Source organism: Kogia breviceps, chromosome 10 (assembly GCF_026419965.1).
Source record: "Kogia breviceps isolate mKogBre1 chromosome 10, mKogBre1 haplotype 1, whole genome shotgun sequence".
In the NCBI taxonomy this organism is placed as follows: domain Eukaryota; kingdom Metazoa; phylum Chordata; class Mammalia; order Artiodactyla; family Physeteridae; genus Kogia; species Kogia breviceps.
The window spans coordinates 72,429,134-72,456,239 of record NC_081319.1 but is presented as its reverse complement, the minus strand read 5'-3'; the positions used below and the strand labels follow the sequence as shown (position 1 = coordinate 72,456,239).

At 40.4% G+C, this 27,106-nt stretch overlaps 1 protein-coding gene and 1 long non-coding RNA gene across 4 annotated transcripts in view; one reads left to right on the top strand and one right to left on the bottom strand.

Annotated features, from left to right (window-relative positions):
- Nucleotides 1-12,471: 12,471 nt before the first annotated feature.
- On the bottom strand, nucleotides 12,472-25,829 carry LOC131764263 (uncharacterized). The gene is made up of 3 exons (XR_009337754.2): nucleotides 25,351-25,829; nucleotides 23,132-23,287; nucleotides 12,472-12,632 (listed from the first exon to the last, which is right to left on the bottom strand). It is a non-coding gene; the product is annotated as an uncharacterized lncRNA (long non-coding RNA).
- Nucleotides 25,359-27,106, top strand: part of BTBD9 (BTB domain containing 9) — a 419,768-nt gene continuing 418,020 nt past the window's right edge. Inside the window, exon 1 of one of the 3 annotated variants that reach the window (XM_059077216.2) lies at nucleotides 25,359-25,693. The gene's annotated coding sequence lies outside the window, so the exon portion shown is untranslated. The remainder of the gene's footprint in view (nucleotides 25,694-27,106) is intronic. The other 2 variants (XM_067006126.1, XM_067006127.1) reach the window with 2 other exon arrangements.

The following is a 27,106-nucleotide window of genomic DNA, read 5'->3' as shown; positions in this document are numbered from 1 at the left end:
AAGGGCTTCTGAAAAGGCGAAACAAACTGCAACAGGGTGAAATTAAATATTGAGAACCTTAGTAGATGCAAGGGTGCTGTAAGAAATCAGAAGACATTTCCTGCCCTCAAAGAACTTGTTCTCAACTATATCAGACTTAGCAAACCCTCCTTATTATAACATGGGAATGTTTATAACATCTATCACACCCACTGTCCTAAAACAAAATTCATATATAACTTACTTAGGGCTTCCCTGGTGGCGTAGTGGTTGAGAGTCCGCCTGCCGATGCAGGGGACGCGGGTTCGTGCCCCGGTCCGGGAAGATCCCACGTGCTGCGGGGCGGCTGGGCCCGTGAGCCATGGCCGCTGAGCCTGCACGTCCGGAGCCTGTGCTCTGCGGCGGGAGAGACCACAGCAGTGAGAGGCCCGCGTACCGCAAAAAAAAAAAAAAAAAAAAAAAAGCAGCCATATATAACTTACTTATATACACAGTTTCAAAAAGGATCAGTCCAATGCCTTTATTGTAATAAAAAGGAGAAATTAATCAATTTTTAATAAAAATGCATTTCAATATGTAAATGACCAGATACTACTACACTAGAAAACAATGAAGTAGTCAGGTGCTTTCTCTTATATATGGAAGAAGTAAAACTGTTCAATAGCATACTGATAACTCTATTTGGTGTTTTAAAATAGAGACTAAATTCATGATTCCTGAAGAGCTATAATGTTATTACTTTATTTACTTATTTATTTTTTTGGCCACGCCACATGGCATGGGGAAATCTTAGTTCCCCAACCACGCATCAAACCCATGCCTCCTGCAGTGCCCTCGGAGTCTTAACCACTGAACCGCCAGGGAAGTACCAGTGTTACAACTTTAAAGGCATACTGATAACAGGTGTGTTTTATTGGTCACTCAAAGAAATTGAATGATGTTACTGTTGGAAACATCATTTTCCAAAATGGTGATCAATTCTTGTGGAGGTTTTGAATAAAAGAATAATATTCCTTCTGTTTATAGGGTGGTTTTGTCCCCAGTGAACATTAGAATTATACATACAAATCAGTAAAATGGAAGTTCTAGGCTCAGAAGATAAAAGCAGGTGTTATAATTTTTTAATTGACATAACATTGTGTAAGTTTAAGGTGTGCAGTATGTTGATTCGATATCACCATAGGGTTAGTAACACCTCTATCACATCACATAATAATCAATTATTTATTGTGATGGGAATAATTAAGATCTAGTCTTTTAGCCTAGAAATCAACTACAGGAAAAAAACTGCAAAAAACACAAACATGGACACTAAACAATATGCTACTTAATAACCAGTGGGTCACTGAAGAAATCAAAGAGGAAATTAAAAAATATCTGGTGACAAATGAAAATGGAAACACAATGATCCAAAATCTATGGGTTACAGCAAAAGCAGTTCTAAGAGGGAAGTTATGGTTATACAGGCCTACCTCAGGAAATAAGAAATCTCAATGTAACCTTACACCTAAAGGAAAAGAACAAACAAAACCATCCTTGGCTAGCACTTCTGCTAGTATATAGGTGGTGACCCTGGTGGAGTGACCCAGACTGTCATCTCTGAGGGGTCTGAGCCCGTGGACAACATGTCCTTTTCAGACCAGCCAGGGTTGCTGCACTTGTCCATTTGTCTTTAAAACTGGGCATGAGCATACCAACAGGCACCTAAGTGGGTCACATGGATGCTAAGCATACTCCTAGTTGCCCCCATTATGTAGCAACAGTCCCACTTCTTCCTAATGATAAGGGTCGCTTACTACTGCCAGAATGGCGACTCTTCTTGCCCAAAGTAACAGGGCAGCAACCAAAGCTTAAAAGTAATGGGATTAATCCCAAAGCAACCTACAGATTCAATTAAAAACCTATCAAAATCTTAATGGCTTTTATTCAGAAATGGAAAAATTCAAACTAAAATTCACATGGAATCTCAAGGGACCCCAAATAGCCAAAACAATCTTGAAAAAGAAGAATAAAGTTGGAGGATTCACACTTTCTGATTTCAAAACTTACCACAAGCCTTCAGTAATCAAAACAGCATGGTACTGGCATAAAGACAGACATATAGACCAATGGGATAGCATAGAGCCCAGAAACAAACCCTCACACATATGTCAAATGATTTTTGATGAGGATACCAAGAGCATTCAGTGTGGAAAGGATAATGTTTTCAACAAATAGTGCTGGAAAAACTGGATATCCACACACAAAAGAATGAAGTTGGACCTTTATCTTATACCATCTGTAAAAATTAGCTCAGAATGGATCAAACAAATGTAAAAGCTAAAAGTGTAAAACTCTTAGAAGAAAACATGGGGGAAAGCTGCATGACATTGGACTTGGCAGTAATTTCTTGGATATGATACCAAAACAAACAGGCAACAAAAGAAAAAAATAGACAAATTGGATTTCACTAAAATTTAAAACAAATTTAAATTTAAAATTTAAATTAAAGGACACTATCAACAGAGTGAAAAGGTAACCCACAGAATGGGAAAACGTACTTGAAAATCATATATCTGATAAGGAGTTAATATCCAGAATATATAAAGAACTCCTCCAATACAACAACAACAAAAACAACCCAGTTAAAAAATGAGCAGAGGATTGAAATTCAAAACCACAATGAGATACCATTTGCACCCATTCAGGTAGCTATTATTTAAAATTAAAACAAAAACAGAAAATAATAAGTGTTGGCAAAGATGTGAAGAAATTAGAACCCTTGTTCACTGCTGGAGGGAATGTAAAACAGTGCAGCTGCTGTAGAAAACAGTATGGCAGTTCTTCAAAAAATTAAATATAGAATAACCATATGTTGAGCAATTCCACTTCTGGATATATACCCAAAAGAAAACAGAGACTCAAACTGATATTTGTACACCAGTGTTTTTTAGCAGCATTATTCACAACAGCCAAAAGGTGGAAACAACCCAAATGTCCATTGATGGATGTGTGGATAAATAAAATGTGATATATACATACAATGGAATGTTATTCAGCCTTAAAAAGGAATGAAATCCTGAAACATGCTACAACATGGATGAACCTGAGGATGCTGGGCTAACTGAAATAAATCAAACACAAAAAGATAATACTGTGTGATTCCATTTATATGAGATACCTAGAATAGTCAAATTCATAGAGACTGAAAGAATGGTGGTTTCCAAGGATTGGAGGGAAAAGGAAATGGGGAGTGATCGTTGAATAGGTACAGAGTTTCAGTTGGGGAAGATGAAAAAGTTCTGGAGATGGATTATGGTGATGGTTTCACAACAGTGTAAATGTACTTAATGCCATTGAGTTGTATACTTAAAAATGGTTAAAATGGTAAACTTTGTTTTGTATATTTTACCACAATAAAAGAAATTAATGGGACTCATTGTGTGCCCCGGTGAAAGTGTCTCACTTTTTAGAAGAAGGACCTCTAGACAAGCAGAACCTGGAGTTGTGGGCATAGGAAACACAAATGCTCCAAGCAGATAACTGGAGCAATGGTGGTAAGAGGGGCTGCTTATACTTTCCACTGTAGTTCCTGAACCCATATGATACCTATTGGGAGCATAGTAGTACTAATAATGATAATTGATTTTGGATATATAATGTGTCCTGGAAGTTGGCATCTTATCATTACAGGGTATCATCTCTGAGCTGGCACCTCAGCTGCACCTTCAAAAGACCATTTCATCACTGTCTCAGAGCAGCAGCTTCTGGGTAGTACAGTATGTGATAGGTCCAGTAGGTCCCATGGCCATGTGCCCACTACACTTCCTTTGCTCTAAAATGACCCCTTGGGCTGCCATCACTGTGAGAAGAACATGCTCCAGGGAGCCACTGCCCTTCCAGCCTGGATTCCAGAATGGGACAGTTGGTGCAGAGAGAGAGCCATCCCAGGTATCCCACAGCCTAAGATCCCACAGTGATCTTAGCTGATCAGCATGAGCAAGAAATAAATGCTTATTGTATGCCATTGAGATTTTTTGCATGTTTGTTACACAGCATTTTTGTGGCAATAACTGATAGGCACACTTCTATCTTTCCTCCCCAAATTTCTTAGTTTATCTTGTTCTTTCTTCTAACTTCTTAACTGGAATGATTGGTTTACTTATTGACACTATTTTTAAATCTCAAAAGTGCATTTAAAAATGTTATTATTTCCTCAGAATTGTTTTGTCCACATACCAACAGTTTTTGCTGTGTAGGCTCTCATTGCTATTCCTTTATAATTTTGTTTTGTAATTTGAGTTTTGATTTCCTCTAACTCAAAAGATAAATTTTACTTTGCTATCCTTTTGATGTTAATTGTAGTTTATCACATTGTGGCCAGTGAATGCGAACTGTATCGTTTCTTTTTGAAATTTACTATAATTTTCTTTGTGAACAAGCATGTGCTTCATGTTTGTGAATGTTCCTTGGACAAGAACAATATGTATCTTCTGTTATGGAATACTAAGTTCTGTTTAAAACGGTTAAGATCAAAGTCACTGAGAGTTCAGTTAAAATCCTCCATAGCACCTGCTATGCAATTAAATCCCTCCTCCTCCCTCTTCCCCTTCTTCATCCTCTTCTTCTTCTTCCCCTCCTACTCCCCCTCCTTCTGAATTCCATTATACTAAAATTAATATTACTACCTCTGCTTTCTTTTTGTTTGCATTTACCTGAAATTTTTGCTCTTCTTCTCTTATTAAAATTTTTCTATTTTATTATTTTTAGCAAGTCAAACAACCAAAGTATATAGAACAAGTCAATAGTTTCCCTCTCCTTCCCTAACCACATCCATTTGAAAGAAACTTATGTTAAAAAGTTGGTGTATATCTATCCTTCAACATCATTCTCTAAGTTCATAAATCAGTATAAACATGTTGTGGTAGGCTGAATAATGGCCCTCAAAATATCCAGATACTAGATACTAATCTCTGGAGCCTGTCAATGTTACCTTATATGGGAAAAGGGTCATGGTGCCTGTGATTAAGTTAGGGATCTTGATTTGAGGAGGTTATCCTGGATTATCTGGATGTGCCTAAGTGTAATCATAAGTGTCCCTCTAAGAAGGAGACAGAGGGAGGGACTTCCCTGGTGGTCCAATGGTAAAGAATCTGCCTTCCAATGCAGGGGCCGTGGGTTTGATCTCTGTTCGGGGAACTAAGATCCCACATGCCACGGGGCAACTAAGTCTGCACACCACAACTACTGAGCTCTCGCACCTCAACTAGAGAGCTTGTGTGCCGCAAACTACAGAGCCCACATGCTCTGGAACCCTTGTGCCACAATTACAGAGCCCACGTGCCCTGCAGCCTGAGCGCCACAACTAGAGAGAGAAAACCTGCATGCCACAGCTAGAGAGAAGCCCGCACACTGCAACTAAGACCCGATGCAGCCAAAAATAAATTAAATAAATAATAAAATAAATCTTTTAAAAAAAGGAGACAGGGAGATTTGACACAGAAATGGAAAAGATGATGTGAAAATGACAGTAGAGATTGGTATGATGTGTCCATAAGCCAAGGAATGCTGGCTGCCACCAGAAGCTGGAAAAGGTAAAGAAAATTCTCATCTAACAACTCGAGAAAGTGTGGCCCTACCTATACCTTGATTTCAGCTCAGCAACATTGATTTTGGACTTCTGGCCTCCGGAAGTCTACAAGAAAAAAACATGTGTTGTTTTAAGCCACCATCTTTCTCCTGCTGTAATTTGTTACAGCAGGAAGAGAAAACGAATATATAAGTTTAAAATTTCCCCTCCTTTTTTTTTTTTACAAATATGACATCATGCTGTTACAGCACTCTAGAACTAGCCTTTTTTCCTCTTAGTAATGTATCAATTACATCTTTAAAGGTCTATATCTATAGATCCTATTCTTCTTACTAACCAAGTAGTATTCCATAGTATAGATGTTTCATAATTCATTTAAACATTCCTCTATGAATGGACATTTTGGTTTCCAGTTTCCTATTATAAATAGTGCTGTAGGAAATGTGTGTGTGTGTTTCATATGTTGGAATTTTTTTGAGGAGAGGGGACAACAGACTTAAGATTTATGGGTAAGTATTAAATTTTAATAGATGCCATCAGGTTACTTTCCAGGAAGGTTGTAACAATTCACACTCCCATCTGATTTGAATTTCCCTCAGTATAAATGAAGTTGAGTATTTTTTCATATTTTGGGGCATTTTGTATTTCCTAGTTTATGCAATGCTTTTTTAGTTCCTTTGCTCATTTTTTCTTTGGATTAGTTTCCTTAACTCTCTTTCTGTCATAGGTTTTAGAAATATTTCTCTAGTCTTTCAATCAGTCTTTGGTTTTACCCCCTTTCATGATATTGGGACAGAATTCTCCCAATTCTTGCCCACATCTAAAGAAGGCTGAGAACCTAAAATACTCTCCTCTCTATGCCTTAATCAAGAAATCCCACCTGTCAGTTCCTCTAATATATTGGGTGGGCCAAATAGTGCCTTCAGTTTTTAAGTAAAAATAAAAGACATATTTTTCATTTTCACCAAGAACTTTACTGAACATATCCACCCTTTTGTTCTACGACCTTCTGCCATTTTTTAGGCAACTTCATAATTCCATCTTCCTAAAACTTTTAATCTTTTTGAGCAAAGAACTGTTCCAGCTGCCTTTTACAGTCTTCCAGGGAATTGAAATTTTTTCCATTAAGAGAATTTTGTAAAGACCGAAATAAATGGAAATCTGAAAGTGCAATGTCTGGTGAATACAGTGGATGAATCAGAACTTCCCAGCCAAGCTATAACAGTTTTTGCCTGGTCATCAAAGAAACATGTGGGCTTGCGTTATCCTGATGGAAGATTATGTGTTTTCTGCTGACTAATTCTGCACGCTTTTTGTGACTTAAAAAAATTTTTTTTGTGACTTAAAAAAATTTCTGACTAATTTGAATGCCGCTTTCAGTTGGTCTAATTGGGAGCAGTACTTGTTGGAATTAATCATTTAGTTTTCTGGAAGGAGCTCATAATAGAGGACTCTCTTCCAATCTCACCATATACACAACATCACCTTCTTTGGATGAAGACTGGCCTTTGGTGTGGTTGGTGGTGGTTCATTTCACTTGCCCCATGATCTCTTCCATTCCACACTGTTGTACAGTATCCACTTTTCATTTCCCATCACAATTTGTTTTAAAAACAGACGTTTTCATTATGTTTCAGTAGAGAATCACATGTGGAAATACGGTCAAGAGGTTTTTTTGGCTTAACTTATGTGGAACCCAAACATCAAAGCAATTCACATAACCAAGATGGTGCAAATGATTTTCAGTGCTTGGTTTGGATATTTTGAGTATGTCCGCTATCTCCCATGTGGTATAACGTTGATTACTCTCAATTATTGTTTCAATTTGATTGCTATCAACTTCAACTGGTCTACCTGACTATGGAGCATCGTCCAACGAGAAATCTCCAGTATGAAACTCTGCAAACCACTTTTGACACCTTTGATCCATCACGGCATCTTCTCCATACACTGCACAAATCGGTTTTTTTGCGTTTCAGTTGCGTTTTTACCTTTCTTGAAATGATAAAGCATAATATACCCAAACTGTTGCTTTTTTCTTCCATATTCAATATTAAAATGGCTACACCAAAATTCACCAATTTTGATGTCTTTTTAAAAATGCATGCTGATATGACAGCTGTCACATACAATCTAACAAAATTGTTTCGAATGAAGTTAAAGACAACTAAGTGCTACTAGGGCCATCTTATGGAAAAAACCGAACCTTTTGGCCCACCCAATAGTATTTTTGAATAGATATTTCTCCATTATCTCCCATTTTTAATTCATCATTGCCTGCCTGATGAATCTCAGTGGCTTCATCTGCATAGATACTGAAAGAATAAGCATAGTATCAGTTAGTGTGGATGAGGTTATACTACAGTAACAAATGATCCCCCAAATCTCAGTGGCTTACAAGAAAGGTTTATTTCTCCCCCACACTGCATGTCCACTGATTATCTCAGCTACAGCTAATGATGCAGTTGCAGAACAGGCAACTCCTGGTGTCAGTGGAATAAATGGCTTCTCCAAGAGCTGCCTTTATTGAGGTATAGAAAGGGACTTTCAGGCAGCCACTGGACTGAACATTCTTCACCCCAGGTTCAGAAAGAGGCAGGACTCCTCCGAGGCTGCTGGCTCCCTAGTCCTTCTCTGGCAGTCATATTAGCACACAGATGTGTCCCTGTGCCTCTATCATAATGCTGTACATTAGCTTCTCAAGAAAGAATCGGAAGCATCAGATAAGATCCCTTTCAGGATCAAGGCTCTCTAGAAGAGAGAGGTAATCAAGGATGTTTGTTCAGAAAACACTAACTCAGAATTCTGTTCTTGGTCATTGTATCTTGGCTTCTTTCTCCAAGCCAAGAGTTTTTCTGAAAGTTCATCCTAGTCCTTTATGTCTTTGCCATTCACCACCCTGCTGTGTGTTTCTGGAGGTCTCATCTCTCTTGCAGCTTGATCACCATGTTTCCTTTACCATCACGGGGGTAATCACTAGTGCTACACACTGATATCTGGTTCTCCTTTCTTCTGGTCACATAGTAGGATGCATTTCCAGACTTCCTTAAGGTTGGTTCTGTGATTAATGCTGGCATGAATTGTGAGTAGAAATGGTGTCTGTCACTTTTGAGCAGAATTTGTTAATGTGAGGCTTCCAGAGTTTTCTCTTTTCCTTCTGGAAAAAGCCACTGATATTTTGGGGTTATTTTTTTTACTGTTGCATAGCCTAGCCTATCTTGACTGAAACTATCACATGCCTTTTTTCAGGTATTTAAAGTATACATGACAAATTAAAGGCTCTTATAATAATAATATAAGTCTTCAGACACATAATGGGTATAAAATGCTCCATAACTCTTAAGGTACAAGTGTAGTCCCACGACTCGTCTTTCTAAATCAAATTTAAATTGGCTCAATCACCCAGATGCCATTTAGGTAGAAAGTTCAGAATCACTCTACTGAGCTATTCCCACTTACCCTACATTGGTTTTTCTCAATGTAGTTTATACACCCTCTGTATCGCAATCACCTGGGGTATTTGTTAAAAACAGACTCCCACAGTATTCCTCAAATCAGAATCTCTGGCAGGACTCAACGTGCCCCCAAGTCATTTTTTTTTTTTTTTTTTTGTGCTATACGTGGGCCTCTCATTGTTGTGGCCTCTCCCGTTGTGGAGCACAGGATCCGGACGCACAGGCTCAGCGGCCATGGATCATGGGCCTAGCTGCTCCACGGCATGTGGGATCTTCCTGGACTGGGGCACGAACCCGTGTCCCCTGCATCGGCAGGTGGACTCTCAACCACTGCACCACCAAGGAAGCCCCCCAAGTCATTCTTATGCTCACTTCACACATGATCTCTTAGTCTGAAATCACCTTGTTCTACCTTGTGATTCCCACATGATTTCTAGATCAGCATTATCCAATAGAACTTTCTGCATTGATAGAAAGGTACTCTCCATGTATACTCCAATACACTAGCCACATGTGGATACTGAGCTCTTGAAGTGTGACTAGTATGACTGAGGAACTGAATTTTTAATTTATTTGAATAGCCACACATGGCTAGAGGCTCCCATATTAGACAGCACAGTTCTAGACTGTTAGTCCTTGAGAGCAAGAACTGTACCTTCAATCTCTGTATCCCCTTTGTGCCTGACACAGAGTAGCCCAGTAAATAAAAACTGAAATAGGAAATAGGCCTGCACTACTTCCATTTTTGAGGTGGTTCCTGGTATATCAAGAAAAGAAGAAATGCCAAAACAGGATTACAAAAAGTGTTTTCTGGACAAACATTTTAAATTTTTACACTTACAAAGCAGCTTTATTGTCCTATTCTCAAGATAAATACAGGATTAAAATATTAAATCATAGGCATATAGTGTCTAAGAGCAATACCTAATAGTCATGGGGGTACTCAATTATCTTTCTACCTTTAATTTAGCAAATATAAAAGGTGCATTAAGACAATGAATCTTGCTTAAGATCTTTCCATGTAACTTCATTTAAAGTGTATATGTGCAAATATCACCAGTGTATACAAATCAGATCACTAATACATGAGGTATAAAAGGGTTTAAAACAAAAAATAATCATAAATTAGATATAGGAAAGCTAATTCTTCATATTGTGGCCAACTGGAAGAATATACTGAGAGGCTGTGAGAATAGTGTTTGGAGAATTTGGGACGTGACGTTTCCCACTTATGCTCGCCTGCCGTTACTTCAACTATCTACTTTCCTCAGAAGAAAAAAAGCAAAGTTAAACGTGACATTCTTTAGATTTGCAACAATATTAAAACTTCTTTGAAAATAATTCATTGTTCTGTTGGTTTACTTGATGTAAAACCCTAAAGAACTTGTAAACAAAACATTCTTATCAGCATGGAAGGATCAATAAGTTTTAACTCTTGCCTGAAGTAAGGGTAAGGGACTATAAGGTAGTCATCATTAAGCATAATTATCACTTACTTCCCTAGCTTTTCCATGATCAACCTGAGGTGGCTAGTGCAATAATACACATAATGTAGAAAATTATAAATAAATCTGAGCAAGAGAAAACCCAAATTTAAATAGAAGGTCAGCAATAAGGACCTACTTATTGTATAGCACAGGGAACTCTGCCCAATATTATGTAACAACCTAAATGGGAAAAGAATTTGAAAAAGAATAGATATACGTATATATATAACCGAATCACTTTGCTGTACACCTGAAACTGCAACAATATTGTTAATCAACTGTAATCCAATATAAAATTAAAAGTTTAAAAAGTACAATAGTGAAAAAATAATAAATACATAGATAGAAAGATAGATAGATAGATAGATAGATCGATCGATCAGGACCAGGGAATAAAAACGCAGATTCGCAGGCCACAGTTCCTATGTAAGCACTAAAGCTGAGCTAAAACTTGACTTGGAGCTTCATGACAATGAAAGTGAAAAGGGAAACACATAAACTGGTTACATAAACTACTTGTCTGTAAGGAAGACACATCACTTACTCAGAGGTAGTCAAGCATTTCCTGACAGTTGGCTCTGAAAGAAAATTCTCTCATGGGATTTTCCATAAGGAACATAAAATGACCAAGTGCACAACAGCTCTACAGCAAAGGCACTAGTGGGCTCTGTGGAATTGTGTCTTCTAGAATTCCTTAATGTATGTAGAAGCCACAATATTCAAAAGACAGGTCAGTAAAACACCCCTGGTAGAGGGTGAGAAATGTTTCTGTGTATATGAGCTCAGGACAATGTGGTCAGGGATGCAGTTTTCTGATGGACCAGCTAATACCCTGGCTGACTAAAAGCAGATACATATTGTTCAGAACTCAGTAATATGATCAGCAGATGGTGGGTGGTTGACAGCCTTTTGTGAAGAGTGAGTCATCCCATTGAGAATCTCACCTAAATAGGAACATTTCTCTCTTCATGGGCATGTACAGAGGGAGCCTGCAGGCAGTCCAGGCTTTTCCTTAAGAAAACCAATTCTTCAAAATAAGAAGAACGAAGTATTCAAGTTTGTAAAGTTATATTCAATAGAGCAGAGGGTCTGCAAACTCACAGACAAGTCATGTTTTTTTTTTTAAACAAAGTTCACATTAGTTACCAATGTTAAGAGATAAATAGATTTCAAACCTGGCAAGCCCAGATGCTCGCACACCACTTGGCAACAATCTGCTGGCTGGGTGTGGAGCATTTGCCCACCCTTTAGGCAACTGAATGTCCTGTTGGAGGATGAAGATTTGGATGGAAAAATTTTCAAAGAAGAAACTATCAGTTGCTGACTCTCGCTAAGAAAAATCTGAATAAAGCTCCTATGAAATGTATGGCTTTTAGCAAAGTGACTGCTCAGTAAATCTACCTGGAAGAATTCCTTGCAAAACATACCCTTAAGTAAAGAAATGAATCTGATACTGAGTTACTGGATCTAAACCAGTTAAATTTCAGGATATGTACCAAAATAATTATTTTAGTTTTAGAAAAGGTGATCTTCATCCATTTCTGACAAATGCTAAACCACAAAATCAACAGTACATTAAAGTTAATTATAATAAAATATCATCAGCATTAAGGAAGACTGACTTTCTTATCTCCAAAGCAAGACAGCATATGTTCAAATAATACAAAAGTGGTTTCAAATTATTTAGTTTAAAAATAAGGAGGGCCACAACTTGCCTGTTTTATGCTACTTGAAATACTTTCTGATCTGTTTGAACACCAATTCTATTGATCTGGACTTTCAAGGTCACAGAAGTCCTGGTTTTATAGGATTCTATATTGAACTCATGGAGCTCAACCTGAAACTAGTTCTTGTCTACAGAGTCAAAGCCTGAGAAATCATGCAAAGCTGCAACCTTTCTTTTAAAAGCAAAGTTTACTTTTTCTAATTATAAAATAAATGTACAATATCAGTAATTTAGAAAATAAAGAAGAATTTAGACTGTTTTCCCCTAGGTTTTTATTTTGAAAAATTTCAAACCAACAGAATACAGATATGCAGGCCAAGGGTCCTTCCAGTTACTAATGCTGAGCCACAATTTCTCAGAGCTTCTTGGCAGTCAGAGTGAAAGGAGAAAACAGCCAGTTATGTAATTCACATCACCTATAAGGAGAAAACATATCAGTTACTCAAGAGTTTCCAAGTGTTTCATGGCATTTGGCTGAGAGAGAAAAATTTTCTTATTAAAAATTTTTTTAAATTAATTAATTAATTCTTTTGCAGTACGTGGGCCTCTCACTGTTGTGGCCTCTCCCGTTGCAGAGCACAGGCTCTGGAAGCGCAGGCTCAGCGGCCATGGCTCACGGGCCCAGCCGCTCCGCGGCATGTGGGATCTTCCCGGACCTGGGCATGAACCTGTGTCCCTTGCATCGGCAGGTGGATTCAACCACTGCACCACCAGGGAAGTCCCTTAATTTATTTTTTAATTGGGGTATAGTTGCTTTACAATGTTGTGTTTCTGCTGTACAACGACATGTATAGCTATATGTATACAACTATATGTATACATATATCCCCTCCCTCTTGGACCTCCCTCCCACCCACCCCCATCCCACCCATCTAGGTCACCACAGAGCACTGAGCTGATCTCCCTGTGCTATACAGCAGGTTCCCACTAGCTATCTATTTTACACATGGTCGTGTATATATGTCAGTCCTAATCTCCCAATTCAACCCACCACCCACCTTCCCCCCATGAGAGAAAAATTCTCTTGTGTTCACTTCATAAAGAATACAAAGTGATATCACACACAATAACTGCACTGGTGAGTTCTGAAAACTATGTCATCTAGAATCTCTCAATGTTAGCAGAGCATGCGTGGTATGAAGGAAGGCAGCAGCCTGGGGGTTAAGAGCATGTACTCTAGAACCTAACTACTTGGGTTTGAATCCTGGTTCCAGGATTATTAATTGATTATTAATTGTGTGACCTTGAGTAAATTACTTAACTTTTCTAGGCCTTAGTTTCCTGAATTATAAAGTACTGTGATTAATGATATTACCTCTCTCAAAGGGGTATGAAGCTTAAATGAGTTAATGCCCAGAACATACTTAAAACAGTACCTGGCACATAGTAAGCATCATCATTATTTCAGTAAACGCTACAATAAAGGTGTACACATGATGTAATAGTACAGAGGATGGGCACTTAGACCAAATAAGGGCTGGAGGAAAGGTTTCCTAAAGAGAGGATGCCTGGTTTACTACTTAACTGCTGTTAGCGTGACCTTGGCCCAATTACTTAAACTGTGTAGCCTTACCTGCTAAAACAGAGATATAATATCAGTTACTGATACAATAAACTGATGTTTGTGAAATTAAATGAGATAATATATGAGGATTAGATGAGCAAATGGAAGAGACCATGGCATGTAAAACAAATGTTTCCACTTGGATCTGGTGGAAAAGTAAATAAACTACTCTTGCATTCAAATTTTATGAGTCCATTTTTCCAATTAAAGGGTGTACTTAAGTTCACAAGTAGCTGTACAAAATATTCATTCAGATCACAACAAAGCTACCTAGAAGTAATTTTAAACCATCAGTGGTAGATCAGCACAACTCTCCTGTTTTTTTTATCACCATGGAAATGCCTTATGGTTACGTCATTTTTGAGGCACATTGTATCCACCTGAGATAGTAGGTAAATATAACACCTTGTTTTCCATTTGGCAAAAATGACTACTCCCTCATCTGCATTACTTTATATATCCCTCATGTCACTTCATATAGAATTCTATTATAGTATGTAGAATACTGTGTTATAGTCACAGTTCATTCGATTTATACCTTGCTTTGTTTAAAAAAGAACTATGGCAATTAGTTACATAGTTATATGTTTATCTCCCTTCCAAAACTGTGAGTTTCTCAAGTAACTGTATCATATCCACATCCATAGTATCTGGACATAAGCTGGAACATAATATACTGATTCTCACTGTTTGGTGAAATGAGTAGGATTTGAAGTATGCTGTTATAAGCAAATGAGTCTAATATAAAGTTAAGGGGGAGAGAGACCTTCAGGATGGTGGAGGAGTAAGACATGGAGATTACCTTCCTCTCCACAAATATATCAGAAATACATCTCCATTTGGAACAACTCCTACAGAACACCTACTGAATGCTGGCAGAAGACCTCAGACTTCCCAAAAGGCAAGACACTCCCCACATACCTGGGTAGGGCAAAAGAAAAAAGAAAAAACAGAGACAAAGGAATAGGGACGGGACCTGCACCAGTGGGAGGGAGCTGTGAAGGAGGAAGTTTCTACACACGAGGAAGCCCCTTCACGGGCAGAGATGGGGTGTGGCGGGTTGGGGGGAAGCTTCGGAGCCACGGAGGAGAGCACAGCAACAGGGGTGCAGAGGGCAAAGTGGAGAGATTCCCGCATGGAGGATCGGTGCCAACCAACACTCACCAGCCTGAGAGGATTGTCTGCTCACCCGCCGGGGCGAGTGGGGGCTGGGAGCTCAGGCTCGGGCTTCAGAGGTCAGACCCCAGGTAGAGGACTGGGGTTGGCTGCGTGAACACAGCCTGAAAGGGGCTAGTGCACCACGGCTAGCCAGGAGGGAGTCCGGGAAAAAGTCTGGACCTGCCTAAGAAGCAAGAGACCGTTGTTTCAAGATGCACGAGGAGAAGGGATTCAGAGCACCACCTAAAGGAGCTCCAGACATGGGCGCGAGCCACGGCTATCAGTGTGGACACCAGAGATGGGCATGAAATGCTAAGGCTGCTGGTGTAGCCACCAAGACGGCTGTGTGCAAGCACAAGTCACTATCCACACCTAACCTCCCAGGAGCCTGTGTTGCCTGCCACTGCCAGGGTCCCGTGATCCAGGGACAACTTCCCCGGGAGAACACACAGAGTGCCTCAGGCTGCTGCAACGTCACGCCGGCCTCTGCAGCCCGCAGGCTCACTCCGCATTCCATACTCCTCCCCGCCCCCCCTGCCCCCCCACCCCTGCCCTGGCCTGAGTGAGCCAGAGCCCCCTAATCAGCTGCTACTTTAATCCCGTCCTGTCTGTCCTGTGGGAGCGAAGAACAGAAGGCCTCAGGCGACCGACACCTACACACAGAGGGAGGGCCAAATCCAAAGCTGAAGGCCAGGACCTGTGTGAACAAAGAAGAGAAAGGGAAATCTCTCCCAGCAGCCTCAGGAGCAGCGGATTAAATCTCAACAATCAACGTGATGTACCCTGCATCTCTGCAATACCTAAACAGACAACGAATCATCCCCAAATTGAGGAGGTGGACTTTAGGAGCAACTGTAGACTTGGGGTTTGCTTTCTGCACCTAATTTGTTTCTGCTTTTATGTTTGTCTTAGTTTAGTAATTAGAGTTTATTATTATTATTGGTAGATTTGTTTATTGATTTGGTTGCTCTCTTCCTTTTTAAAAAATATATATAGATATATATATATTTTTCCTTTTTCTCTTTTTGTGAGTATGTATGTGTATGCTTCTTTGTGTGATTTTGTCTATATAGCTTTGCTTTTACCATTTGTCCTAGGGTTCTGTCTGTCCGTTTTTTATTGTTTGTTTGTTTGTTTGTTTTATTAGAGTTTTTAGCACTTGTTATCACTGGTGGATTTGTTTTTTGATTTGGTTGCTCTCTCTTTTTTCCATATTTTATTACTTTTTCATTTCCTTTAATTTTTAAGTTTTTATTTTAAAAACTTCATTTTATTTTATTATTTTCTTTCTTTTTTTTTTTTTTTTTTGCAGTACCCGGGCCTCTCACTGTTGTGGCCTCTCCCGTTGCGGAGCACAGGCTCCAAACGTGCAGGCTCAGTGGCCATGGTTCACGCTCCCAGCCACTCCATGGCATGTGGGATCTTCACGGACTGGGTCACGAACCCATATCCCCTGCATTGGCAGGCGGACTCTCAACCACTGTGCCACCAGGGAAGCCCCTATTTTCTTTCTTTCTTTATTTTTTTCTCCCTTTTCTTCTGAGCTATGTGGCTGATAGGGTCTTCATTCTACGGCCTGTGTGTCAGGTCTGTGTCAGGCCTGTGCCTCTGAAATGGGAGAGCCAACTACTGGACACTGGTCCACCAGAGACCTCCTGCCTCCATGTAATATCAAACAGTGAAAGCTCTCCAAGAGATCTCCATCTCAATGCTAAGACCCAGCTCTACTCAATGACCAGCAAGCTACAGTGCTGGACACCCTATGCCAACAACTAGCAAGACAGGAACACAACCCCACCTATTAGCAGAGAGGCTGCCTAAAATCATAATAAGGTCACAGACACCCCAAAACACACCACCAGACACGGTCCTGGCCACCAGAAAGACAAGATCCAGCCTCATCCACCAGAACACAGGCACCAGTCTGCTCCACCAGGAAGGCTACACAACCCACTAAACCAACCTTAGCCACTGGGAGCAGACACCAAAAACAACGGGGACTACGAACCTGCAGCCTGCAAAAAGGAGAACCCAAACACAGTAGGTTAAGCAAAATGAGAAGACATAGAAACACACAGCAGGTGAAGGAGCAAGGTAAAAACCCACCAGACCAAACAAATGAAGACGCAATAGGCAGTCTACCAGAAAAAGAAGTCAGAGAATGATAGTAAGGATGATCCAAAATCTTGGAAATAGAATGGAGAAAATACAAGATATGTTTAACAAGGATCTAGAAGAACTAAAGAACAAACAAACAATGATGAACAACACAGTAAATTAAATTAAAAATTCCCTAGAAGGAATCGGTAGCAAAATAACTGAGGCAGAAGAACAGATAAATGACCTGGAAGATAAAATAGTGGAAATAACTAACACAGAGCAGAATAAAGAAAAAAGAATGAAAAGAATTGAGGACAGTCTCAGAGACCTCTGGGACAACATTAAACACACCAACATTCAAATTATACAGGTCCCAGAAGAAGAAGAGAAAAAGAAAGGGAATGAGAAAATATTTGAAGAGGTTATAGTTGAAAACTTCTCTAATATGGGAAAGGAAATAATCAAGTCCAGGAAGCCCAGAGAGTCCCATACAGGATAAATGCACGGAGAAACATGCCAAGACACAAATTAATCAAACTATCAAAAATGAAATACAAAGAAAAAAATATTAAAAGCAGCAAGGGAAAACCAAAAAATAACATACAAGGGAATCCCCATAAGGTTAACAGCTGATCTTTCAACAGAAATTCTGCAAGCTATAAGGGAGTGGCAGGACATATTTAAAGTGATGAAAGGGAAAAACCTACAAGCAAGATTACTCTACCCAGCAAGGATCTCATTCACATCCAACAGAGAAATTAAAAACTTTACAGACAAGCAAAAGCAAGGAGAATTCAGCACCAGCAAACTAGCTTTACAACAAATGCTACAGGAACTTCTCTAGGGAAGAAACACAAGAGAAGGAAAAGACCTACAATAACAAACGCAAAACAATTAAGAAAATGGGAATAGGAACATATATATAGATAATTACCTTAAATGTAAATGGATTAAGTGCTCCCAACAAAAGACATACACTGGCTCAATGGATACAAAAACCCCGTATATATGCTGTCTACAAGAGACCCACCTCAGACCTAGGGACACAAAGAGACTGAAAGTGAGGGGATGGAAAAAGATATTACATGCAAATGGGAATCAAAAGAAAGCTGGAGTAGCAATTCTCATATCAGACAAAATAGACTTTAAAATAAAGACTATTACAAGACACAAAGAAGGACACTATATAATAATCAAGGGATCAATCCAAGAAGAAGATATAACAATTGTAAATATTTATGTACCCAACATAGGAGCACCTCAATACATGAGGCAAATACTAACAGCCATAAAAGGGGAAATCGACAGTAACACAAGCATAGTAGGGCATTTTAACACCCCACTTTCACCAATGGACAGATCATCCAAAATGAAAATAAATAAGGAAACACAAGCTTTAAATGATACATTACACAAGATGGACTTACTTGATATTTATAGGACATTCCATCCAAAAACAATAGAATACACTTTCTTCTCAAGTGCTCATGGAACATTCTTGGGTCACAAATCAAGTGTTGGTAAATTTAAGAAAACTGAAATGTATTAAGTATCTTTTCTGACCACAATGCTATGAGATGAGATATCCATTACAGGAAAAAAATATGTAAAAAATACAGACACATGGAGGCTAAACAATACACTACTAAATAACCAAGAGATCACTGAAGAAATCAAAGGGTAAATTAAATATACCTAGAAACAAATGACAATGAAAACCCGACAACCCAAAACCTATGGGATGGCAGCAAAAGCAGTTCTAAGAGGGAAGTTTACAGCAATACAATCCTACCTCAAGAAATAAAAAACATCTCAAATAAACAACATAATCTTACACTTAAAGAAATTAGAGAAAGAAGAACAAAAAAACCCCAAAGTCAGCAGAAGGAAAGAAATCATAAAGATCAGATCAGAAATACATGAAAAAGGAATGAAGGAACCAATAACAAAGATCAATAAAACTAAAAGCTGAGTCTTTGAGAAGATAAACAAAATTGATAAACCATTAGCCAGACTCATCAAGAAAAAAAGGGAGAAGACTCAAATCAATAGAAATGAAAAAGGAGAAGTAACAACTGACACTGCAGAAACACAAAGGATCATGAGAGATTACTACAAGCAAGTATATGCCAATAAAATGGACAACCTGGAAGAAAGGGACAAATTCTTAGAAAAGCACAACCTTCTGAGACTCAACCAGGAAGAAACAGAAAATATAAACAGACCAATCACAAGCACTAAAATTGAAACTGTGATTAAAACTCTTCCAACAAACAAAAGCCCAGGACCAGATGGCTTCACAGGTGAATTCTATCAAACATTTAGAGAAGAGCTAACACCTATCCTCCTCAAACTCTTCCAAAATATAGTAGAGGGAGGAACACTCCCAAACTCATTCTACGAGGCCACCGGCACCCTGATACCAAAACCAGACAAAGATGTCACAAAGAAAGAAAACTACAGGCCAATATCACTGATGAATATAGGTGCAAGCATCCTCAACAAAATATTAGCAAACAGTATCCAACAGCACATTAAAAGGATCATACACCATGATCAAGTGGGGTTTATCCCAGGAATGAAAGGATTCTTCAATATACACAAATCAATCAACGTGATACACCATATCAACAAACTGAAGGAGAAAAACCATATTATCATCTCAATAGATGCAGAAAAAGCTTTTGACAAAATTCAACACCCCTTTATGATAACAACCCTCCAGAAAGTAGGCATAGAGGGAACTTACCTCAACATAATAAAGGCCATATATGACAAACCGATAGCCAACATCATTCTCGATGGTGAAAAACTGAAACCATTTCTTCTAAGATCAGGAACAAGACAAGGCTGTCCACTCTCATCACTATTGCTTAGCATAGTTTTAGAAGTTTAAGCCACAGAGAAGAAAAAGAAATAAAAGGAATCCAAATCAGAAAAGAAGAAGTAAAGCTGTCATTGTTTGCAGATGACATGATACTCTACATAGAGTATCCTAAAGATGCTACCAGAAAACTACTAGAGCTAATCAATGAATTTGGTAGAGTAGCAGGATACAAAATTAATGCACCAGAAATCTCTTGCATTCCTATACATTAATGATGAAAAATGAGAAAAAGAAATTAAGGAAACACTCTCATTTACCATTGCAACAAAAAGAATAAAATACCTAGGAATAAACCTACCTAAGGAGACAAAAGACCTGTATGCAGAAAACTATAAGACACTGATGAAAGAAATTAAAGATGGTACAAAGAGATGGAGAGATATACCATGTTCTTGGAACAGAAGAATCAACAGTGTGAAAATGACTATACTACCCAAAACTATCTACAGATTCAATGCAATCCCTATCAAACTACCAATGGCATTTTTCACAGAACTAGAACAAAAGATTTCATAATTCGTATGGAAACACAAAAGACCCCGAATAGCCAAAGCAATCTTGAGAAAGAAAAATGGAGCCGGAGGAATCAGGCTTCCAGACTTCAGACTATACTACAAACCTACAGTAATCAAGACAGTATGGTACTGGCACAAAAAGGGAAATATAGATCAATGGAACAGGATAGAAAGCCCAGAGATAAACCCATGCACATATGGTCACCTTATTTTTGATAAAGAAGGCAAGAATATACAATGGACAAAAGACAGTCTCTTCAAAAAAATATACAAATCAATTTTCACTGCAAAGTAAAGGAGCTGTTACAGTGGAGGATTGCTGGACTGAATGTCAATATTATGACATAGTATGAGTTTGTTTCATGTTTGGTAATTGCAATCATTGTTGCTTTTCTTGTGGTCATCCATTTACAATGCTTGGTGTCAGTTTATTTTTCTCTTGTAAAAATAAAATACAGTGTGTGTGTGTGAAAAATAAAAATAAAAAAAAAAGAACCTACTGTATAGCACAGGTAACTCCACTCAATACTCTCTGTAATGACCTGTGTGGGAATAGAATCTAAAAAAGAGTGGATATAACTGATTCACTTTGCTGTACAGCAGAAAGTAACACAACATTGTAAATCAACTATACCCCAATAAAAAGTAATTTAATTTAATTAACACAATAAAATGAAAAAAAACCTGGAAGAAAAAAAAAAACAGCCTCTTCAGTAAGTGGTGCTGGGAAAACTGGACAGCTACATGTAAAATAATTAAATTAGAAAACTCCTTAACACCATACACAAAAATAACCTCAAAATGAATTAAAGACCTAAATGTAAGTCCAGACACTATAAAACTCTTAGAGGAAAACAGGCAGAACACTCTGTGACATAAATCACAGCAAGATCCGTTTTGACCCACCTTCTAGAGAAATGGAAATAAAAACAAAAATTAACAAATGGGACCTAATGAAACTTAAAAGCTTTTGCACAGCAAAGGAAGCCATAAACAAGACGAAAAGACAACCCTCAGAATGGGAGAAAATAGTTGCAAATGAAGCAATTGACAAAGGATTAATCTCCAAAATTTACAAGCAGCTCATGCAGCTCAATATCAATAAAAAAAACAACCCAATCCAAAAATGGGCAGAAGACCTAAACAGACATTTCTCCAAAGAAGACATACAGATTGCCAACAAACATATGAAAGGATGCTCAACATCACTAATCATTAGAGAAATGCAAATCAAAGTGATTTGCCATTTTGATTGGCCATCATCAAAAAATCTACAAACAGTAAATGCTGGAGAGGGTGTGGAGAAAAGGGAACCCTCTTGCACTGTTGGTGGGAATGTAAATTGATACAGCCACTGTGGAGAACAGTATGGAGGTTCCTTAAAAAACTAAAAATAGAACTACCATAAGACCCAGCAATCTCACTACTGGGCATATACCCTGAGAAAACCATAGTTCAAAAAGTACTGGGCTTCCCTGGTGGCACAGTGGTTGAGAGTCCGCCTGCTGATGCAGGGGACACGGGTTCGTGCCCTGGTCCGGGAAGGTCCCACATGCCATGGAGCAGCTGGGCCTGTGAGCCATGGCTGCTGAGCCTGTGCGTCTGGAGCCTGTGCTCCGCAACGGGAGAAGCTACAACAGTGAGAGGCCCGTGTACCGCAAAAAAAAAAAAAAAAAAAAAAAAAAGTCGTGTACCACAATGTTCATTGCAGCTCTATTTATAATACCCAGAACGTGGAAGCAACCTAAGTGTCCATCGACAGATGAATGGATAAAGACGATGTGGCACATATATACAATGGAATATTACTCAGCCATAAAAAGAAATGAAATTGAGTTATTTGTAGTGAGGTGGATGGACCTAGAGTCTGTCATACAGAGAGAAGTAAGTCAGAAAGAGACAAACAAATACCATATGCTAACACACATATATGGAATTTTAAAAAAAAGGTTCTGATGAACCTAGGGGCAGGACAGGAATAAAGACGCAGATGTAGACAATGGACTTGAGGACATGGGGAGGGGGAAGGGTAAGCTGGGAAGATGTGAGAGAGTGGCATGGACATATATACACTACCGAATGTAAAATAGATAGCTAGTGGGAAGCAGCCGCATAGCACAGGGAGATCAGCTCGGTCCTTTGTGTCCACCTAGAAGGGTGGGATAGGGAGGATGGGAGGGAGATGCAAGAGGGAGGAGATATGGGGATATATGTATAGCTGATTCACTTTGTTATACAGCAAAAACTAACACACCATTGTAAAGCAATTATACTTCAATAAAGATGTTAAAAAAATACATTTAAGGGGACTCTCCAGGAATTTATGTGAAAATCAGTCAGTCTGATCTTCTCCTTTGTTAGATGAGAAACCAAAGCATGGAATAGTTAAGTGATTTGCCAAAGGTTACTTAGCTAGTTAATGGCCAGAACTAAGAGTAGAATCTCAAACTGCCATCAACTAGTCCAGATGGCAATCCAGTATACTGACCTGCCTTTCTGACCCAAGTATTTTGGTGTCTATCTCTACTACCTCACTAAAGCTGCTATTGTTGGACATCAATCACTTTTGTGTTGCTAAATCCAGTCAGTGCTTTTCAGCCCTTGATATACTTGCCCTATTTGTGGTCTCTGACGCTGCTGAGGCCATATTGCAATTCTTTCCCACCTTGGTTTCAGAGGCATTACACTCACCTAGTTCTTTTATCTCTCTGGCCATTGTTCCTCAGACTTTGTGGGCTTCCGTTCATCTGCCACTGCCTTTTAAACTCAGTGCTTCCCGGGGATCTATCTTTGGTCCTCTTGATCATCTCTTCTATATTTTCTGATTGATCTCATCCATGCCTAGGACTTAAATTACCAATTATTGATATGTTAATGTCCTCTAAATCTATTTTAACTCAACTTCCCTCCTCATTCGCAGACTTGTGTAATTCGACTGTTTATTGGATATTTCCCTCTGGATGTGAAGGTTCCCTTCATCGAGTCACAGTCACCTTGCAGTAGTCTTTGAGGGAGCCTAATAAATTGCACCCTTTTTTCTAGATAAAAGAGGATGCAGCAGGGGACCAACTATCATCTTTGTTACTGAATGTATTCATTTTCTATTGCTGTTGTAACACATTACCACAAAATCAGTGGCTTAAAACAACACAAATTTATTAGCTTACAGTTCTGGAGGTCAGACATTCTAAAATCAAGGCATTGGCAGGGCTGCATTCTCTCTTGGGGCTCTAGGGGAGAATCTGTTTCCTTGCCTTTTCCAGCTTCTCAAGGCTGCCTGCATTCCTTGGCTCCATCTTCAAAGCCAGCAGCACAGATTCTTAAAATCTTTCTCTCTGACCTCTGCTTCCATCATCATATCTCATTCTCTGACCCTCCTGTCTCCAGTCCAGCCAGATAATCCAAGACAATCTCCCCACCTCAAGATCCTTAATTTAACACACCTGCAAAGTCCCTCTTGCCCTGTAAGGTAACATTCACAGGTTTTGGAGATTAGGACATGAAAATCTTTCAGGATCCATAATTCTGTATACCACAGTTGACAAAATTAGTATTGGAAATTACCTGTGGACAGACAGCTTCCTAATGTGAAACTCTGGTATTAAATAGGCTTACTAACTTTGTAGCCCTGGCCCAGGCACCCTCAATCCCACCCCCAGGCCCTGCTCCTGGTGAATCAGAAAAGAACACAAAGATAGTTCCCTGATGGAAGCTTTCCTTTTAAGAGGAAAGTGATGGGGTGGGCTACACCTGTCCCATTTTTCCTTTTAAATTCACCATTAGGAAGTCACTGCTCTAGGGAGGAGTGACCTGGGGGCAGGTGCAGTGAGAGGCCAATATCATATTATATATATTATATATTTTATTAACAGGTATCACTCTGTGGAAGGAAACATCAAGAGTGGAGAATAAGTGTTTCTCCAACAAACATATCCATTTTTGAACACACCATTATTTTCCACAAATCCAAGCAACCTCCTGGGACTGTCACAAGCACTATCTAATACGCTGGATCAGAAACTTGTGGATAATCCAGACTCATTTTTATTCACAGTTTGTTAAATGTTTCCACCACCTACCCCAGCACCCGTGCTAGAAACTTGGCTTACTCATTTATCCCTCACTCAGCGCTGTCAATTCTACCACCTTAACAACACTCACATCTATCCCTTCCTCTACACTCCTACTGCCAAAGCTTTGGTTAAGGCTCTGATCTCTTCTTACCTGGGGTACAGCAATGACCTCATAACTGATGTCCCTGCCTCAAGCTTTGTTCTTCCTATTTTCACTTCCATACCTTTACTCATGAAGCTTCCTTTGGCTGGAATTACGTCCTTTCCAGTCACTCTCTCCAAATCCCCACACCCCAGTGGACCTCCAGTTCGCCCAAGTGTCAAGCAGAATTGGCTGTCCAACATCCAGGATCAGACTTGAACCTAGGTTTCCCTGACTCCAAAGTCCATGCTCTTAACTGCTCTTGCTCGACTGCCTTCTCTTATAATAAAGATATTTTAAAATCTAGTGAGCTTTATACTTTAAAAAGCACCTTTGCATATATTATTTTCTTTTAGCGGTACAATTCTTCAACGTAGTAAAGATGGGTATTGTTATTCTCATTTATAAAATGAGGAAACAGAGGAATTCAAGGCCCGGTCCATCACACGCTGCTGCTGAGTTAACGAGTGTCATTCAGCAGCCTTACACATTAACCGCGCACTCAGCCCCTTCTGGTCCCAGTCCCTGCAGAACCTTCCTGCCCTTCGCAGAAGTAGCCGATGGGGTCCGCGCGAGTCTGGACTGGGCCACTGCTGCCTCCACCACAGGCGCCCGGGCGATCACGGCGGGGAGCTTTCCATTTGCAGTGACGCGATCGGTGAGGCCATACAGTGACGTATAGTGACGTAACTTACCCGGAGCTAGGTGCCGGCAGGGCAGCCACACCCTGGGGCGCCCTGCTCAGGAGGGCAGCGGGTCCGGCGGGCGGGGGAAAGGCGCAAAACCCGCGGAACCCGACCTCCCGGCCCTTAACCCGCGGTTTCCGCTTGCCCGCCGCTGATCGGTTGCTACGTGACGCCAGCGCGCAGAGGCGCGTGCGCGGCCACGGCGGTGTGCGTGAGAGCGGACGCGCGCCGCGGCGGCGGCGAGGACGGCGGCGACGGCAGGGGCCGAGGGGGCGGTCGCTACGAGGCGGGTGCGGAGCGGGAGGAAGAAGCGTTTGTGCGGGCGGTGAGGTCGCAGAGGAACATCGTGGGGGTGAGTAGCCGCGGCCTCGCCAGGGAGGTGGCGCCTGGCCGCACCTGCTGCGCGGGCCCGGGGCGCGGGGACGCGCGCCCCTTCACGCTCCTCAGCCGCTTTCTCCCGGGGCGGGGAAGGAGCGGGGACGGGGGCCGACGAGGGTCAGTTCCTGGGCTCGGTCGCTGTGGGAAGCGGCAGCAGCTGGCCGGCGAAGACTCTGTAGTCCTGGAATGTGTTGTAGGAATGTGTTTGGGGACCTCTGGGTGGCTCTGCCAGGCTCCCAGGCCGAGGAGTCGGAATCCCGAGAAGCCCGGTTCCTAGCGTAGCCTCTCATCCTGCCTGAGACGAGCTGGCGCGAGACCGAGACGAGGCGGAACCGGGGACGCCGAGGCTGGGGTCCGGAAAGTTTGGCACTGCTGGGGCCCTCAACGCCCCTGCCCTGGCTGGGCTCTGAGGCGGAGCTGGTTGTTATGGAGGGAGTTGTGAATCAGTGCCTGCGTGCGGCGTCAGACACACCCACGACCTGGAGAAGGCGATCTGTCAGTGTACAGAGGGGGCGGCCCACCTGTTGCCTAGTGTTTCCAACTTCGTGTGGGTGCGCACGTGCTTAATGCACGCCCCAAACTTTGTCGGCCCTTAGCATTTTACCACATTGTTGCTACAGGTTTTGAGGCCAAGGGGAGGCTAGCCATCCTCAGTTCTTCCTCATGAACTCAGATCAGCTGTTTTGTTTCTCTAAACCATGTTGTGCTTCTGTCGTTATTAGGGCCGAGGAAGTGTGGAGGCACCGGTTTTTCTTTTCTTAAAAGTAGCACAGGCTTGCTATTTACTAAGCAGAAAATACAGATTTTGTTCAGCGTGTGAGCTGGAAAAATGTCGATGGTCGGACAAACCTGATTGGGTGCAGCTGATCATCAGCCCAGTGCTTTCTTCTCAGTGCACTGGACTCCCTAGTGGGTAGATGTGTGGCTGCAGTAGTGACCATGTTCAGGAGAAAGGAGTGTTGGAGGTAGGAAGGAAGTCAGTCTTTTCTGATTGTTGATGAAGGCAGTGCCTAGAAATGGTAGAAAGTCTATACTGAAATTTAATCATGATTTGTGCAAGAAAATTGAAGAAAATAACTTGTAACTTCTCATTCGGATCTAAAATTCTGTGATTCAGTTTCATAACTGAGGATCTGTAAAGTATGTTGTTTGAGGTTCTTACGTCTTGGAACCAGTGATAACCTTGCTCTGTAGCACTTAGGGTACTCGGAATTCAGTATCTCTTGCGCTCTAGACTATAATAGCTTTTAGGACAGGAATCACATTTGTTTTCTTCAGGGCCATATCTCCAGTACCTACAAAAGTTCCTGCCACAGAGTAGGCACGCAATAGATATTTATGTGACACCGTGGATAAGTCATAACACGCAGTTAGCTCAGTCCTTCAA